Source organism: Camelus ferus, chromosome 8 (assembly GCF_009834535.1).
Source record: "Camelus ferus isolate YT-003-E chromosome 8, BCGSAC_Cfer_1.0, whole genome shotgun sequence".
NCBI lineage: Eukaryota > Metazoa > Chordata > Mammalia > Artiodactyla > Camelidae > Camelus > Camelus ferus.
The window spans coordinates 2,220,215-2,237,671 of NC_045703.1; positions in this window are offsets into that span (position 1 = coordinate 2,220,215).

Consider the following 17,457-nt stretch of genomic DNA (forward strand, 5'->3'; position numbering starts at 1 on the left):
GGTGGGTACTGAAACATATGACTAGAAAAAGGAGACACGAAGGTGGAAGAAGATGAAATGTATGCGGTTTTTATTACGGGGTTCAATGAGGAGGTGTATTAATCATATCAACCTCAGCGGCTAAACTGACATCCCACAGGTGATGTGTCTTAAGGGCTGTTATCATGGGAGGCTGACTCTTTCTAAGCTTATAATCATTCGTCAGTGAGTCTTTATTGACTTCCTTTGTCCTGCATGGCACAGAGAGATTCAAAGGAGCAGACATCCAATGAGGATGTGAGAATTTCCTTTGACTCTACCTCTCTTGTTCCAACTGTGGTTGGGAGGAGTTATGGGCTGCTGGGTTGAGGGCACTGATGCCTTGGAAGATGCTCGGGGTCAGGTCCCCTTTCCCTGTGGCTTCTCTAGTGCAATTCTGGGACCTCCTCATGTTGGCCAAACCCTAAGAGAGTTGAAAAGGTCATTTTTGCAATGAGGCTGCAGATGCTATGATATGGGAACTTTTTTCTTTCTCCTGGGGGCTCATCTGGCCAAAAAGAAGTACTGGGAAAACATTTTATAGAATTGAAAGTGCATTTGGGCAACGTTCCCAAACCTGGCTATCCCTCAGAATCACTGTGGGAGCTTTTAAAAATATGCATTTGTGGCCCAGTACTGAACCTTCTGAATGACTCAGAACCTTCAGAGTACCAGAATCCTATATTTTCAAAAGCTTTCAGGCTGAGTCGTAGGTAACGTGTCTTTGAACCTGCTGGGAGAAAACTAAGTAGTAACTTGTACCATGACTATGTTGTTTGACTCTAAACAGTTTCCCTTCTGAATTTTGATTCAATTCAACAATGCTAATGCAAATATCACCAAATTTTCTTTGGGAGCCACTAATAAACATGATTAAAATTTATTTTGCTTAATGTAGGTTAACTATTATAATCATTAATCTGTGGAGCCCTTTACAACTACTGCCTTATTTAATGGTTACTGCAGACAGCCTTAGAAGGCAGATACTATTATTATCCCATTTTATGGATGGAAACATTGAGGGTTAGGCAGCTTAAATATCTTGATGAGGTCACTTTAGGATTTGAATCCCGGGTCAGTGTAACTAAACAGTCTGAGTTTCTAACTGCTCAGCCTACTGACTCTTTCTGTGCATTTAATAAAGATGAGGCTTAGAAGGAAATACTGTTCAATGCTGTGCAGTGCATTGTTTAAACAACTGGAAAAAATGATTACCTTTCTGGGTAAAATGCTTTCAGTAGACGAATTGCCTAAAGATTTTTTTAAGTTAAATTAGTCAGTAAGCAATGTGTAAGCTCCATTCAAAGGTAAGGATCCAAATTTAAAATATTGCTGAATTAAATATTCATGAGTATGAGTAGACAGTTATTTACATAGGTAGATGTGAACACAGCCAAAAATAGACGTCTATATTTTTTCCCTCAATCAAACTTTTCCTAGAATTCCTACTTTGATATATTTTAAGTGATTTATATTTACATCAATGGTGTGGTGATTATGCAATTCAAGGCTGGCAGATTTTAAGGTATCTTCTAAATTTGCATGTGTCCAATAAAAGCGAATAACAAAACGACCTTGATGCAAATGACATGTTTTATTGAATTATGGGAGAAAACGTATGTGATCACAGAAGAGGTTCCCTTGATTACTTGATTGTACTTTTTAAAATGATCTATTTTCAGTACATAACTATATAAGATAAGTGTTTTCATCTAAGATGGTGTTGTTTGCTAACAATTCTTGTTTTGGCCAGAAAAGAGTGTGTTAAAAGATCAGAAAGCATTTACAAAAAACCCATTGGAAACCAGTAATATGTGTCATGATCTGGGAGCCTCCTTAACTTGTTTTCACCACTTTAATCACAGTGTGACTCTGAGCAAGTGACTTAACCTTCCTGTGCTTCAGCTCCCTTACATAAATTAGGGTTGATGGGAATGCCCTCTCCTTAGGGTGACTGAAGGAAGAAATGAAATGATAAATGTAAAGCAGTTTCAAGAGTACTTGGCACATAGTGAACACCCCATACCATTGGCTCTTGTTATTAATTCAATTCAGCAAATATCTACTGAATGCTAATCTTGATAACAGCTGACCATCGTGGATAATAACTGTGTCAGGCCCTAAGCCACACGTTTCACATGTGGTATTACATTTGATCTTCACAGTAACCCTCTGGGGTCAATATCCTTTTTATCCTATTTTACAGATGAGGAGACTGAGGCTTAGAGAAGTGACACGGGTGGAAGACGCTGAGACCAGTGTTCTAACGAGCAGTCCAACCCCAGAGCTGGCCCTCCTGACCACCAGGCCACAGCTCCATGCCAAGCACCGTGCCAGGCACTGGAAGGCAACAGTGAGCCCAAGAGCCAAGCCCCTTGCCCTTGGGAGGGCTGCAGTCTGGAGGAGAAGACAGCCATTAATCAAGCCTTATGAAAATAATTGTGGTCTGGTGCTTCTCTGAGGAGTTGACATTTGGACTAAGAGCCAAGGAGACTTAGCCTGGTGAAGGAAGGGTGGCAGTTCCTGGGAGAGTATTCCAGGCCAGGGACATGGCATAAGCAAAGGCCCTGAGGTGGGAAGGCTCATACTAGCGAATGTTGTATTAGTCTGAAACAGCAGGACATCCAGGCAAGAGAACAGAACACCATAAAATCAGATGATACTGGGGAATTGTCCACAGAGAAAGAACTGAATAAGAGGAGAGTGTTTCATCCAAATCATGGTCAACCCAGAAAATATGTAAAATCTAAAGCCGAGAGAGTTAGAAATCTCCTCTCATCCTGGATACTACAGACGTTCATGGACAAGAAAAACTCACAGACTCTAGCAAGAAGCAGGCATTTTGTAGGAAGCATTTGCAAATGAATTTGCATATAAAGATCACATCCCTAGCCGTCGGGGTCAGCAGATTATAGTTTGTGGGCCAGATCCGACCACCTACCTGTTCTTTTACAGCCCACAAGCTAAGGATGGTTTGCACCTTTTTTAATGGTTGAAAATAAATCCAAAGCGGAACGCTATTTCATGACACATGGAAACTCATGTGAGATTTACATTTCAGTGTCCATAAGTAGAATTTTAGTGGAACACACCAGACCCAGTTCTTTATGTATTGTCTCTGGCTGCCCTCGTGCTATGTAGGCAGAACTGAGTGGTTGTGACAGGAACGGTATGGGCTAAGGTATTTACTATCTAGCCCTTCCCCGGAAAAGTTTACCGAGCCCTACTCTACTCTGTCATCATTGGTGGAAAGTTGCAAGAAAGAATTTAAAAATAACATAGATGCCCTGATTCTTATATCATAGGAGGCAGAAGCTCTGTGTTTTAAAACCTGGACTTTGAACCATTGCAGACCTCAGGAGGGTGCGCTTGGTGCAAACAGTGTCTAACCTTCTGTCTGAGGGAACGACCAGCCCAGTGTGTTCCAGTGTGGATTTGCGATGCAAAGCACAGACTGCGACTGTCTTGCTCCTTTGTCTGTCGGGCGGCTGGCTCAGGACCTGGTTCATAGTGGGATAGGTTCAATAAGTGTTTGTTGAATGAATCATTGAAATGTCAAACAGATGAAGGAGAATCAGGATAATGAAAGATAAGGCTTTCTGGCCAGCATTAGAATAGCATCATCAATCCTCCCTTGTAGTTGAGGGTCTGCTGGATTCTCCAGTGAGGAAAGACCATGATTATACCTATAATTGATAGTCTGGTGTTGATGGAGTAGAAACAATCTTTTTTCCCCCAAATCATAGCCTTTAACTATATTCTGCCAAGTCCTCCTTTTTCATCATAGCATAGCAACATCTTCAGTAGTCGCTTCAGTTAAATAGAAAGTCCATTCTAATTAAAAGTTTCATATCCAAGTTAGTGTTCATCTGCTCTTCCCTCCCAGCACTGGCCTTTGATAGAGGGGTTTGGCTCCTTCTCCCACTGGATCTTGTCCTTCTCCCAAGGACTGGCACAGGGAGGGGGACAATGGAAAAGGACAAGCATCTCTGATTTACCATGGTCTTCTCATGGCTGCCTCTGCTTCCATGGCCAAGAAGGACTGGCCATGAGGTCCTCTGGGTGGCAGGTATCCCCACGCCCTCTCTCTCCTGGGATGAAGGTGTTCCAGGTCTCCTCCATGACGGGTCTTGCTGTTTGGGGAGGCCCTGCAGGGATGTCACCCCATCCCCTGCACAGTGCCCTGCCCTGGCAGCCCACTGGCCTCAATCTCCTTGAACCCTCCCACCTTCATCTCTAGGAAACGGCTCCACACCTCCTGCTTCTGGTGTCCTCTCACTCTGGACTTCAGCTCAGCCGCTGGCTGTCCCTCTATTTGATCCGTGGGGAACTCAGCCATCCTTGTCACACCTTAAAAGGTGGGAGTCAGGCCACTTGTCTTTAGTCCTCTCTCTCCACTCTGCTGTCCCTTTATTTTCATCTAGTAGGCTGCATGGTACATGTTCAGCCAGAGAATGAGAGGCCAGTCTCTTCATACAAACAACTTCAGTGTCTCTACAAGTCATTTTCTTAAAGCTCTCCTCCCAACTTAGCAGAGGAGTTGAGGGCTGGTAGGGAGGATGAAAGAGAAAGAAAACCCGTACAGCGCTCCCCATGGAGCTGATGACCTTTGACTCCAGTGATCCCTGTGAATCCCCTCCCTGTAACAATAGAACCAAACTGGTCAACTCTTAATAAGCTCCAATGGGGTGTGTGTTTCTGTTTTCTGCTTTCTTTATAAGATAGGGTAATTGATTCTTCTTTAGTCTTGGGTCCTCGATGCCAATTCCAGGATGATAAAAAATGTTTTTTCTAATTAATATCTTGTCTTCTACACTTTTTTCACCGTTTACTATTTACAGATGTATGTATGCTACCAGCTGATATTGAGGGGGGCATTTCCTCAAATCCCACCTTCTGGAACACAGGCCTCCCTACTAGTTCCATAAATCATCCATCACATACTTTCATATATTCTTTCTGCTGATATTTTTTATGTGCTTCCTAGCACCCTGTGCTCTTTGCAGGGCAATGAACAAAACAGATGAATCGGCTCCCTCCGTGGAACTTGCACTCTGGTGATGGAGCAAACATTCTGTATGTAGGTGGATTACTACAGATAAGAACCTGAGAGGAATTAGGTCTCACTGAATGCCTTGAGCTGTTTCCAGATTCTGATTCTTTTATTAAGAAACTTCTGCCTCTCTCTTTCTCTCTCTCCCCCATGGATGAATCCTTAGTCTTTCTGAGCTATAATCCTTTAGCCACCGACAAGACCTTTCTTTCTAAAACTGCCCTTTGCCTCTTGACCCACTGCAAGGGGCTTAATTTTGATCTTATATCCTGAGACGAGAACCACCAGGTTCCTCCTCATCTTCACCATCTGTTAGAGTGGACGTCTCCTGCCTCTTGTCTCCCACAGCCTATCTGTGCCTCCCTTAGAGCATTTCCACACTTGAGGGCGGGGACTACGTCAGTCCCCCTTGTAACTCTCTCCCCCTCACAAACACACACACACCATCACCTCCACCTCCATCACCACCACCGCGGCTGCCCATGCAGCAGCTCCCAACACTACCATCATTGTGCTTGGTACAAAGTAGGAAGTCCATAGAAATTGTTTAAGCTGAATTGTTTATCCATTAGCAATTAACCTTTCACAATGCCGGTGTGGCCTTTTACTAACTCCTCCTGGCCCTGCCATTTAAGAGCTCCTCCACTTTCAAGCTGGCAATGGGGACAATTCATCACAGATAATTCTGCAGGAAGTGACTGACCCTCGCTGCCCCGCTGTTCGTTGGCTGTGGCTATTGTAAGAATAACCAGAGGCCTTCAAATTCCATGTCCTCTCATGATCCATGAACTCCCAGAAAGATAGATACATAAAGGAGAGGTCTGTTTCAAAAAGGTTTGCAGTGTTAGCCAGCCTTTAAAACCTTATTTATTGTGTTCATAATACGTCAATTTAGGACTCATGTTTGGTCAACTCTGCTGAAAAATGTTAGAACTGCAATCTGAGCTTCCTTTGTTGGTTTGAATTTTCCATAAAAGAATTTCTCCAATAATGAAAATAACCAAAAGGGCTTTCATTCATGAAAATATTTGAGGCATTCGAAAGCCTAGTACATGTAGGAGTGCTTTTGTACTGGTCTTTTTGAAGCAAATTTCTTTTAACTCTTTTTTAACTGTATCAGAAATGTTATGACAGATCTCTCGGCAATTGCCTCTTCACAAACGACCATAAAATAGACACTAATTTTTTAAAAAGATATTTTCATTGGGGGTGAACTAAAGTGGAGGGTAGATCAAGGTTAGTCTCAGTCAAAGAAAATCAAGTTCAAAATGCCTCCTGGGGTAATCAGCTGGAAAAAAAAATAAAACAGTGAATTTTCCAAGGCCAGTTTAGGGCAAATTTTCTGTGGCAATTGCTGATAAAACAAAAGAATAAATAGAGGCTTTGCATGTCATTTGTTCTCCATCTGACCTGGACAAATTGTGAACCACATTTTCCCTAATTTTATTCCTTGCTAACTTTGAAACTCAGCTAAAGACTTGGTCACTGTGTGAGAGCATTAGAAAAGCAATACCTGGAAGCTTTGGTCACTCAATAATTTCTAGGAAGATGGGCTTTCAGGAGAGCTTGGAAAAAAGAGAGTAAATGGAAGAAAAATAGTAAAATTTATCATTACAGAGGAGAATGTAAAGGAGGGTTGCACTGGGGCTAGGAATGGATAGGATTATAGGTATTAAAGTGGTTTAGAATAGAATTAGACTTCATTTGCTTCTATTTGAAACAAGAAAATAGTAGATGATTCCCCTCTTCATTCATTCAATTATCTAACAAATATTTATTTTGCTTGTACTATGTGCCATAATGGAGAGTAAGAGTGGATAATTAACGCTTATAAGAGAAAACACCCAGATAATAAAAGTAAACTTACTTGTTTTTGAAGATCCTAGTATCATATTACCAGCATATCATTTACCTTGATGCATTTCATAATCCTCTGTATTAAGAATTCCTAGAAGTTTTTTTTAAGGCTAATTCGGATTTAAATTCTAGCTTTTGTAAAACCTATAAAAATTCCATGTTTCTGTGGTTTTCTGAGAATTATGAAAGGCAAAGCAGTGAAATTGTGCAAATGGTGTTGGAAACTGCAGGACTGGTGATTATAGGAAGCATATTCTACATGTGGTAAAGTGTATGTCATCAAACAAAGCATCCAACATATTGAAAAATTAAGATTTTAATAATAAAGTTATTAACTGTAATAATATATGTTAAGAGGGACATTTCTTTTCCAACCCTAAAGAATAAACCCAAAATAAACATAATTCATTAGTTTAGTAATTAAGAATACACATTAAAATAACGATGAGATACCTTTTTGCCTTCAAATCAACAAATATCCTTTAACAATGACTGACTAGTTTGGGTGGGAGTTCCTGAAAATAGGCAACCTCAAATAACTGTCAATGGGAGTGTAAATTGATTGTGTTTCTGGAGGACATTTTAATACATATACCAAAAACTTTAAAAATATTTATTCTTTCTGATTGTGTGTTGAGGAATGAGAGCTACACAAAAAGATAAATCTAGATGTTAATTAGTGCATTACTTATAATAATAAAAAATGGAAAACCATCAAAATGTCCAACAATAGAGGATTGTTAAAAGTTTAGCTTGTGTCTATGCTTTGTCATATTTTAAAACCATCAAACATCACATTGTAGAATAGTTCATGCAGGGAGAAATGTTCATCCTACACTGGGTGAAAAAAACACACAAATGATATCGCAGTGATTAGCACACATGTATATTAGTCTGTTCAGGCTAGCATGACAGAAAGCCATGGACTGGGTGGCTTAAACAACAGAATTTATTTTCCACAGTTCTGGAGGCTGAGAAGTCCAAGATCAAGGTACCAGCCGATTTAGTTCCTGGGGAGAATTTTTTTCCTGGCTTGCAGAAGGCGATTGCCTTCTCTCTGCGTCCTCAAGAGGGAGAGAGAGAAAAAAGAGAGAAGAAACTCTCTGGTGCCTCTTATGAGAGTACTAATCCTATTAGATCAGGGCACCATCCTTATGACATCATTTAACCTCAGTTATCTCCTAAAGGCCCTATATCCAAAAACAGTCACACTGACAGTTAAGGTTTCAACATATGAATGGTGGGGGGGGGAGGCGTTGAGCGGGGTCACAAACATCCAGTCCGTAGCCACATGGTTATTGACAAATACACATCATGTATTGCTTATACATGGAAAGGGGCCTGAAGGCTGTATCAAAATATTAGCAATGTTTGCGTTTAGGTAGTAGGGTAGGAGGTAATTTACAGTTTTTTTTTTCTTTGTGACTTCCTATCATTTCAAAATGTTCTATTAAGAATGTGCATTTACTTTTGTAATTAGAAAAGCACTATAAATTGTGTATGTATTTTTAATCTCATTACCATAGCGCCGATCCTCTTCGATCTGACCATGCGCAGAGCGGCTGGTCCAGCGCTAAGGCAGGTCCTGGAATGGCTCTGGGCAATGTATGCACAGCGCAGTGGGGAACAGACACTTGCTGAACTTCCAAGGGAACCCTTAATAGAGAATACAAAGACAGAGCTTTCATGGGATTTCAAGAAACAGCTACTTTTCCGGGAGAGCCTTATTATAAGTGGGGTTTTCAAAGAATATGAAAGCCAAATAAGAATAACTAATGCTAGGGGGCACTTTTAACTTTTCCAAAGCGCTCTCACATTTATTAGTTCATCTGATCCTCATAAAAACTATGCAGGCAGGGCAGCTGTTACTATTCCTGTTTTAATAACGAAGACAGAAAGGTAGACAGCGATTAAGAGACAAACCCAAATCACACAATTGGCGCTGCAGGGCTGCACCTGGGACCCCGATCTCAGGCTCTGGAGCAGAACCCTCTCTCCTGCCCATGCACCCTCACTCACAGGACTCTTTCCACAGCAGAGCCTTGTGGAAACTCTAGAATCTTTCCAGTATTATTAAAAGAAAAATCACTTATCTGTCTTGAGAAAAGACTGTAAGAAAAGAAAGTGAGGCTGTAAGAAATAATGCAATTCAGAAGGCAAAACATAGCCTGCTTTCACCCAGGCTGGAGACTCTGCTCCTGCAATGTGTTATATGACTGTTTCTGGGCTTAAGAAGGGGTCACTTTTTCCACTGATTCTGTACTGTTTCTCATTTGCTCTGAGACCTAGATAGGTAACAGCTCTTTAGAAATTAAATGTAGCGAGTGTTCCCCTAGTAAAGTGCTTAGGGACAATGCTTATTTAATTCTAGGTTGAGCGACTAAATATAAAATTATACGGTCCTGACCTCTATCTTAATTAAGAAAGGATTCCCTATCTAAGGACACTATTTTGTATACCAGATGACTTCACAGTTCTACCCAAATGCAGTGTAAGAATACGATTTAATCATTTTTGCTTTAAACGCTCAAATATGGCAGTTTGGGAGATGGTTTACAACTCTATTTTTAATGAACTGATTTAACTATAGATATTATAACTGCAAATAAAACACATTTACAAAAAGCTGTTGTCTTTAGAATTGTAAATCTGGCAAGGTTTTTAGCAGTAGAGTCTCAGATAAATAAAAAAGTTGCATCTTTTTAAACTGCGGGTGTTAATTGGGCTTTTCTTATCGTCAAGAGGAGTAAAAGCAGATGTGGATCTGAAACAACCACTTACCGTGTGAAGTGGTCCTAAGAGATGGCATTTTCTTTGATGCCCTTATTTGTTCTGATTTATTATCCACCAGATTTACCTGCTGGTCACATACTTATTCTGACTTGGAAATATCAACTAACAATAAGTAATTCCGGAGACAGCTATTGCTAGAGAGAAAGTAGGCACCAAGAATGTCACAAACCCGTTTTGTCTGTGGACTACAGCCGTGTCAAGGTGAGATAAACTAATCGTTTCACCTTGACATGCTAAATTAAGTAGTGTGAAGAAATCAGAAGACAATGGTGAATAAAATGAGCTGAGTGAATAACTTGCTATTTCCTTGCATAAATAAATTTTTTTGTGATGATTAAAGCTGAGTGAGTAAGTTCAGGGGTGGGAGTGGGAGAGGCAATTATTCTGCCTAACAGGAGAAAGCGTCTGTAATTATTTCATGGTAACTATTTAGAGTCAAACAGGAGAAGTTATCAGAGGTTTGTGACTGAATATTTACCTAGTAAGCCAGGAAAGGCAGAATTTGTCATTCTTTTTTTAAATTTTTAATTGACATGTAGTTGATGTACAATGTTGTGTTGGTTTCGGGTGCACAGCATAGTGATTGGGTTGTATCAAATGCCAAAATTAGTAGCCCTAGGCTGCTGCTTGCAAGAATTCGAAGTCATAGTGTTCTCCTTAGTGCCATCGGATGTGTCCTGATGCTCTACTGGACCTGAAAGAGGGGTGTGGACCAGCGCTGCAGAGAAGAAAGTCCTCCTGGAGGAGGTTTTGTCTAAGCCAAGAATTGAAGGATGAGCAGGAGTTAGGCAGGGAAAAGACAGAAGGAAGGAAATGCATTTGGTAGAGGTGGAGGTCGATGTAGAAGATGTGTTGAGGGCTATTTTAGAGGTTGAAGAAAATATACATTCAAGGAAGTTGCATTAGTTTGCTAGGGCTGCCATACCAAAATACTACAGATGAATATTACAACAGAAATGTATTTTCTCACAGTTCTGGAGGCTGTAAGTCCAAGATCAAGGTGCTGGCAAGGTTACCTTCCTCTGAGGCCTCTCTCCTTGACTTGCACATGTCTGCCTTCTTGCTGCCTCTTCAAGCGGTCTTTTCTCTGTATCGGCGCATCCCTCCTGTCTCTTTTTGTGCCCAAACTTCCTCTTCTTATAAGGACACCAGTCAGATTGGATTAGGACCACCCTAAAAGCCTCATTTTAACATAACCACCTTGTCATGGCCCTATCTCCAAATACAATCACACTCTGAGTTACTGGGGGTTAGGGCCTCAACATATGAATGTTGGGGCCACACAGCTCAGCCCAGCTTAAAGCAAAATTTAATATCATCAGAGCATTTATTAAAGAAGAAATACTTGCCTGAATTCTACAACCAAAACACAATGACATATAGTTCAGTATTTTGGGACAACTCAAGAGATTGCATTATTTGTCTCAAAAGGCCTTATGGGGCTTTCTCTTCTCTCCTCCAGATGGAACTCAAAACAATCCTTTGCTCACATGAGTTGGAGACCTGGGCTTAAAAACATCTCAGCAATTTGATAGTAGCAGTGTCAGGAAGATTTTGTTAAACAAACAAACAAAAATCCCATTTCAAAAAGAGCATCTTCCCCTTACTCTCTCAGCACAATACCAGACAATCCTTCCTGTCACTGGGGGACAGCTGACAACACCGGGGTGACTGATTCTTGTCCTGGCACCTGGAGTGACGTTATCACTAAAAGACTGGTTGACCAGGGGTAGTGCTGTGTGGAATTATTGTTACTACCATGAAAGAAATTTCATGCATGTTTAGGGCATGCAGCTTCTGTAAATTTGTTGTGAGAAAGGTCCTCACAAGTAAGGTTCAGGACTTAGGGGTGCATCACGCTGGTCCAACTCTGAGAAGGACCTGTGCCTTTGCTGTCAAGAGCCCTGGATTCGAGGACAAGTCATGCTGCTTACTGTGCTTTGGACGTCCCTCCTGGCACTGACATTCTAAGACTCTATGGCCCTCCTAAATCAAGTCAGGTCTGAAAGGGGCCACCGCTAAAGAGTTAAGGCTGCACTCACTCTGTGTCCACATCTCTGATCGTAAATGATAAGCTGATGTCAGGAAGCTGTCTTCATGCGCCTCAGCCCTGCGATCAGGAGGATGGTGCTGTTAATGGGAGGATGCCCGCGTTTCTTCTCTGGGCCTCTAGGCACCCGGCAGTGAAACTTGGAAAGCTCTGTGCCTGCGTGATTTATGGCTCTGGCCAGTTCTTTATTCCCTCACTTTCATGAGCACCAAGTTCCGTTAGGAAACTTGGGGGGAAGTCTGCCAATCCCGGGCTATTTTGGGGTTTCTCCATCATCTCTTGACCTTTGATTTGACAAGCCAAATAACAAAATGAAAAATGGCTCTGTCGTCTTGACCACGATCGCAACCAGCGCAGGCAGCACGAGGAAGGCGGAATAGAAAGCCACACCATTTGGAGCAAAAGGCTCCGAGCTTGTGGCAGAGGAGAAACTTGAGAATTTGGACACAAAGTCCCAATAAAGTAAATTATTTTAAGTATGATGAATTATGCTTCTAATTTGCACCTATCTTTGTAGGATAGAAATGGAAGCTTAAGGAATTGTATGCTGCTTTAAGTGGCTGTCTATGTCAGGCACATCTCGAAGGATAATTTTGATGACCTTGACTTCTATGAAAGCGTGGCTATAGCATCTGTAAAATCCACTTGGTATTATTAATATGCTTGAGCTATTCCACAAAGCTAACATTAAAAAATTTTGCTTACCAATGTTCACAATTTTCCTGTCTCGAGTTGTAATTTTGTATGAACATCAAGGTATTTCAGTATTGTTGACGGTTTTCCATTCTTGCTATGTATAAAATGTCTAAATTTGAAAGTGAAAGCAAAGTAATGAGGAAATTTGCAAAGCACAGAAATATACTCCACTCGTTCCCTTCCGGACTTTTTTTTCTTGCAGGTAAGAAAGAAGGCGCAATGTGTAAGTTAATCTATTTAAATGAAACCATAGCTTTTTAAGCTTAGAGGGAAAATATTTTTCAGACATTTACATGCATAAACAATTGCACTATGAAAGCTAAACTTAGTCATACAATCTACCTAGATCTTGAGAACATGCGCATACATTAAACCAGCTCAAAATTAATAAAACTCTCTAAATTATGCATGGCGCAGAGGGTGAAAAAAGTTGATAACAGGAACTGCTGTCTGCCTGGTGCTATGAATTTGGTACCGCACTGAGAGGGACCCTATGGCTATGCACTGAAGAAGATCATAATAAGGTATAATTGTTGCTTGCTCATTTGTTTGAACTCCAAAACTATATCAAATAACACTTAATTATACACAGAGAATACCATTACGGTGAAGAACTTGCACTTGACTGGCTCCCTGTAAGTGAGGACATTTCATATTATTTGGCTCCAATAGGTGCAAAAAAAGATACAGGGTAACAGCTGCTAATTAATCTGGAGTTCTAGGTTTGCAACCTCAAAAGAAAATCTAAAGAATATTTCCTGGAGTTTGAATATGTAAAGTTTTAACATCTCCATCTGGTACATGCCCTCTGATTACCCAGAATGTTGGCTGGCAGTTGGAGGGACGCATTTGATAGCCGGCCAAGTTTAAAGGTCTGTTGGAGGTAAAACAATGCCCACCCTTTAACAAGAGAGCCATTGTTCCTTAACAATGAAGCTCTCTGGCTTATTTGAATGTCAACAATTCAGAAAAGTTGATGTTTGGAGCCATCAAATAAAATGTTTTTGTGAAACAGTTTATTATTTCAGTGGTAATTATTTGAATCATTCATGGTAAAGGATGTTTGCTAATGAGAGCTTGGCTGCGGTAAATTCCAGAGAGACTGAATGCTCTTTGTGCTGACAAAAAGACCCAAATCACTGGAGAGCGACTGACTGGACAAATCATTCATCTATGCAAATGCCAGCCGAAATGGTCAGATGCATTTATTACCCTCCTCATTATAGTAAACAAGGCAGGAATCGTGACTGGCAGTTATCAACTTGCCCTGAAGTATGATTTGTTCTCCTACCACTATTTAAATGAGAGGAAAAAAGGCATGCCACCGGGGACTTTGTTGGTTTATAAAAGAGTAAATGTCACATAGCCCAGTGCTTAAAGACTTTTGATTGACAAATGTTTTATTTGACATATCAAACAATGATGGTTTTCATATCAAATAGTCCATATTTGTTAGCAAAAAATCTTAACCCCTTGAAGTTTGGCCAATGCTTTTAGCTCACTCCTGCCAAAGCTTGGAAACTAGAACACAGATGGCAAGTTACATTAAAGGCAATACCAAATATCTCTACACATAATGTGCAAAGACCTAAAAATACTCTGCATTGGGTGACAGAAATGACACAGTGTTTTATCACAACACGTATAGTGTAAAATGTTCTTCTGAACTGATAATGCAAATTAAAGTGATGTTGACCTACTTGCACTTACTAAGTATTCTTCTGCTGTTTAGTGCAAGATAAGCTAAACATTAAAGAATTTATACAGCATATGTCACAGTGAAATCTAAATTGTCTGGTGTAACTCTTCTTAAATGTCACAACAGTGTCACAACATGCTCAGGGTTTCAGGGCTTACAGTTAAAGCTGCAGTACCCTCATATAACCTCTCTTTCTCGTGTTCAAAACTTTTCCAGTCTTGTTTCCTGGGACTTAAAAGTTTTGTGTGCATTTCAGCCCAATGGATATTTACAAGTATACCTCAAAATACAGAAGCCTGCCAAGCATACGTGTGAGTTTATGGAATCTGTAATTTTATTCAGGTGAGCTGACATATTTTTAGGCACGTGTATTCGTATCCTAAAGATAAAAATAAATTTAGTAAGTTTCATTGATATAATTTGAGCATCCCAATGGGCATTTTATCCAGAGATAATAGTATTCCTCCTTGAAATGTATGATCGTAAAAGTGATGGTTCTCAAGTAAAATCATTCATGTTATCTTGAATCAAAATTTTCTGTATAGAAACACTTCCACTTTTATAAGCTGCAGTCACAACAGAGAACATGATGATTAGGGGAGAACACTTACTCCCAGTGCTGCTGTTCCCTTCTATGTGGACGGCCATCCATGAAAAAAACTCTTGGGCTATATCTTCCTCATCACTCAGTGGCCTCTCTGGCTGATGCCCTGGGGGAAAAGCTGAGCTCCTTTCTGTCACTTTGGGGTGCATCTACCTGGCTGCCTGGAGGCTGCATGAGTTCTGATCTGCCCCTGGAGTGGGCAGGTTGGATCGCCAGCACCTCCTGAGACTGAGTGAGTAAATCTGCCCCCTGATTCTGGCTGCAGCATTAGGAAGTGCACTGCTGAATGTCATAGACTTCAGTAGTTTTACCAGAAGTTTGATCACCTTCCTCTGACTCCTTGATTTCTCTGTCAGCTCAGAACTTGGGTAAGCAGGGGAAATACATAAATATTAATATAAATTAAATCTGTTTCATCAGTAAGATTTGGGGAACACATTTCTTCTGAAGGAAATGGTACAAATGCATTAAGAAAGCCTGGGACTCAGCTGGCTCTGGTAAGTTCAGAGATGTCTCGGTTGAACAAAGACAGGGCCACGAGAGGCACTGACATTTACTGAGAGGTGGGTGCTTGGACAGGGTTTCGAGACAGGGAAGCCCCTTCCAGCAGGAGACCTTCCAGAGACAGCACCTAAAAGGGACGAGGGCCCAAGGGGAAGCCGGAGGGAGGCTTTGTGTGCAGATGCTGATGCTCAGCTGCAAGGTGGGGAGTTTCTGGGTCAGAGAGCTCTGAAGGGCAGCAGGGGTTTCACGTCTTTTATAGCCACAGACTTTGTCTTATCCATGGTTAGCAGATACTGGGTGCCGTTTTGTGGGGTGTGTAAAGTAGGTACGGGCCAAATAACTAAAAATACATTTATCTGGACTCTATTAAAAGCAACTGGACATGAGAGAATTTGAGTTTGGCACTGGCCAGCTTTGGGCTGATGGTCAGAGCCTGCTGAAGTCAGTGATGCTGGGGCATTTTAGGCAAATACACAGGGGCTGTCTCCAGCTGATTTACAGAAGTCCGGCTCAGTTAGTTTTTGCTTCTTTTAGGGGTAAAAAGTGTCACTTTAGGACTAATGCACGAGGCTTTGTTCTCCAACGTACAGAAACATCTCGGGGGGTGGGAGTTTTGGGCTCAGGCAGGAGTGCATAGAAAAGGCCCAAAGTGAGGGCACTTCTCTGATCAAATGAAGACCTGCAGTCCTGAAATCACACTAAGTGCGTGGCTGTGGATCTCACTTCCTGTAGGGGCTCAGAAGCACACTTCTTGATGGAAAGCTTCCTGAGGACGGGGAAGCCTTAGGCACATCGAAACAGATATTCCCCTTCAGAGCTGTGATTTTTGCTTTGGCTTCAGTTAATGAATTTGGAGTTTTTCTTTGCCACTGTGATTACCTGGGTGAATCTGTCTCATCAAACCCGGGTCAGTCAAACCCTGCTTTTTGCTTTGGGGCTATAGTTGCTGCTTGCAAGAAAGGCATCCTTGCCACAGGCTTTCACCCAGGAAACTGTTCCGTCTTGCATGGCAATTGCTGCTGATTACCTGATGAGAAGTGTTGTGTGATGTTGCGGTTCCGGTTTGCTCCCCTAATACATCCGTCGTTTTCCAGCTACGAGCTTGTCTTCATCCAGCAGACTCTGCCTGTTAAAATTCTGCCCTCTGAAATGTCAACATGCTCATCTTTAGATGGTAAGGTTATGGGCAGTGGGATTATTTACTTCTTTAGCCTTGTTTATGCTGTTTTTATGCTTTGCCATGTTGGTTTTATAGTTAGAAGATTATAAAGTTATAAGCAGAAAATTCTCAGATTCCAATGCAATCATCAGTTGCTTTCTGGTTTCCCTCTCCTTACTGCTGGACCATTTTTTATCTCTGTTGATCTTATTCTCAAATTTGCACCCTTCTTGTGGTTGCAAGAAGGCTGCAAGCTGCCCTGGGGCTACAGGCTTTCTGACTCATGATCACCTGGAAAGTGTGTGTGTTCCAGCATTCCCCTTTAAATCCAGACATTTATTTTGATTGGACTGGTTTAGGTCACAGGCCCATCTTTGAACCAATCACAGTGGTCATGAAATTTTACATGTTGATTGACTTACATCTGGGTCTACCCCTGAGAGCTAGGACAGCAGCCTCAGGTAACTGCTGACAAGGAGAGCTGGAGGTGGAGAAGGGGTGTATCATTAACTGAAAATTATCCAGGCAGGCAAACAACAAATGTCCACTCTATCTTTCTGGCCACCTTCAAGGGAAGCGACCAAAAGCACAGTTACTAAAGCCACAATGTTGATTGTAGTCTACAACCACTCTCTCAGCGTATATCGGAATTACCTTTGTTGTGTTGGCTGAAAAGATTTTTGTCATGGAGAGTTTTGAAACTCCAGAAGTTTCATATTGCTTAGTGTATAGTGCCTTGAGTTCCAGTTATAGTTATTTATTTCTTGTTAACCTTTGAAGTATATGAACACATATGTGATCAGCCCAACTTTTTTCGAGGGCTAATTAACAATGATAATAATGGTAATAAACTCCTTAGAGTCGAACAATGGCTATTCCACTCTACATATACTTTCTAATAAATCATGATAGAAATTTTAGCTCATATTTGGAATATTTAGCTAAAAGTTTTGACAAGAGAAGGAAGCACTCAACATATTACGTATTGAATTTAATAAGATTAAGGCTTAGAGAAATTGGTACA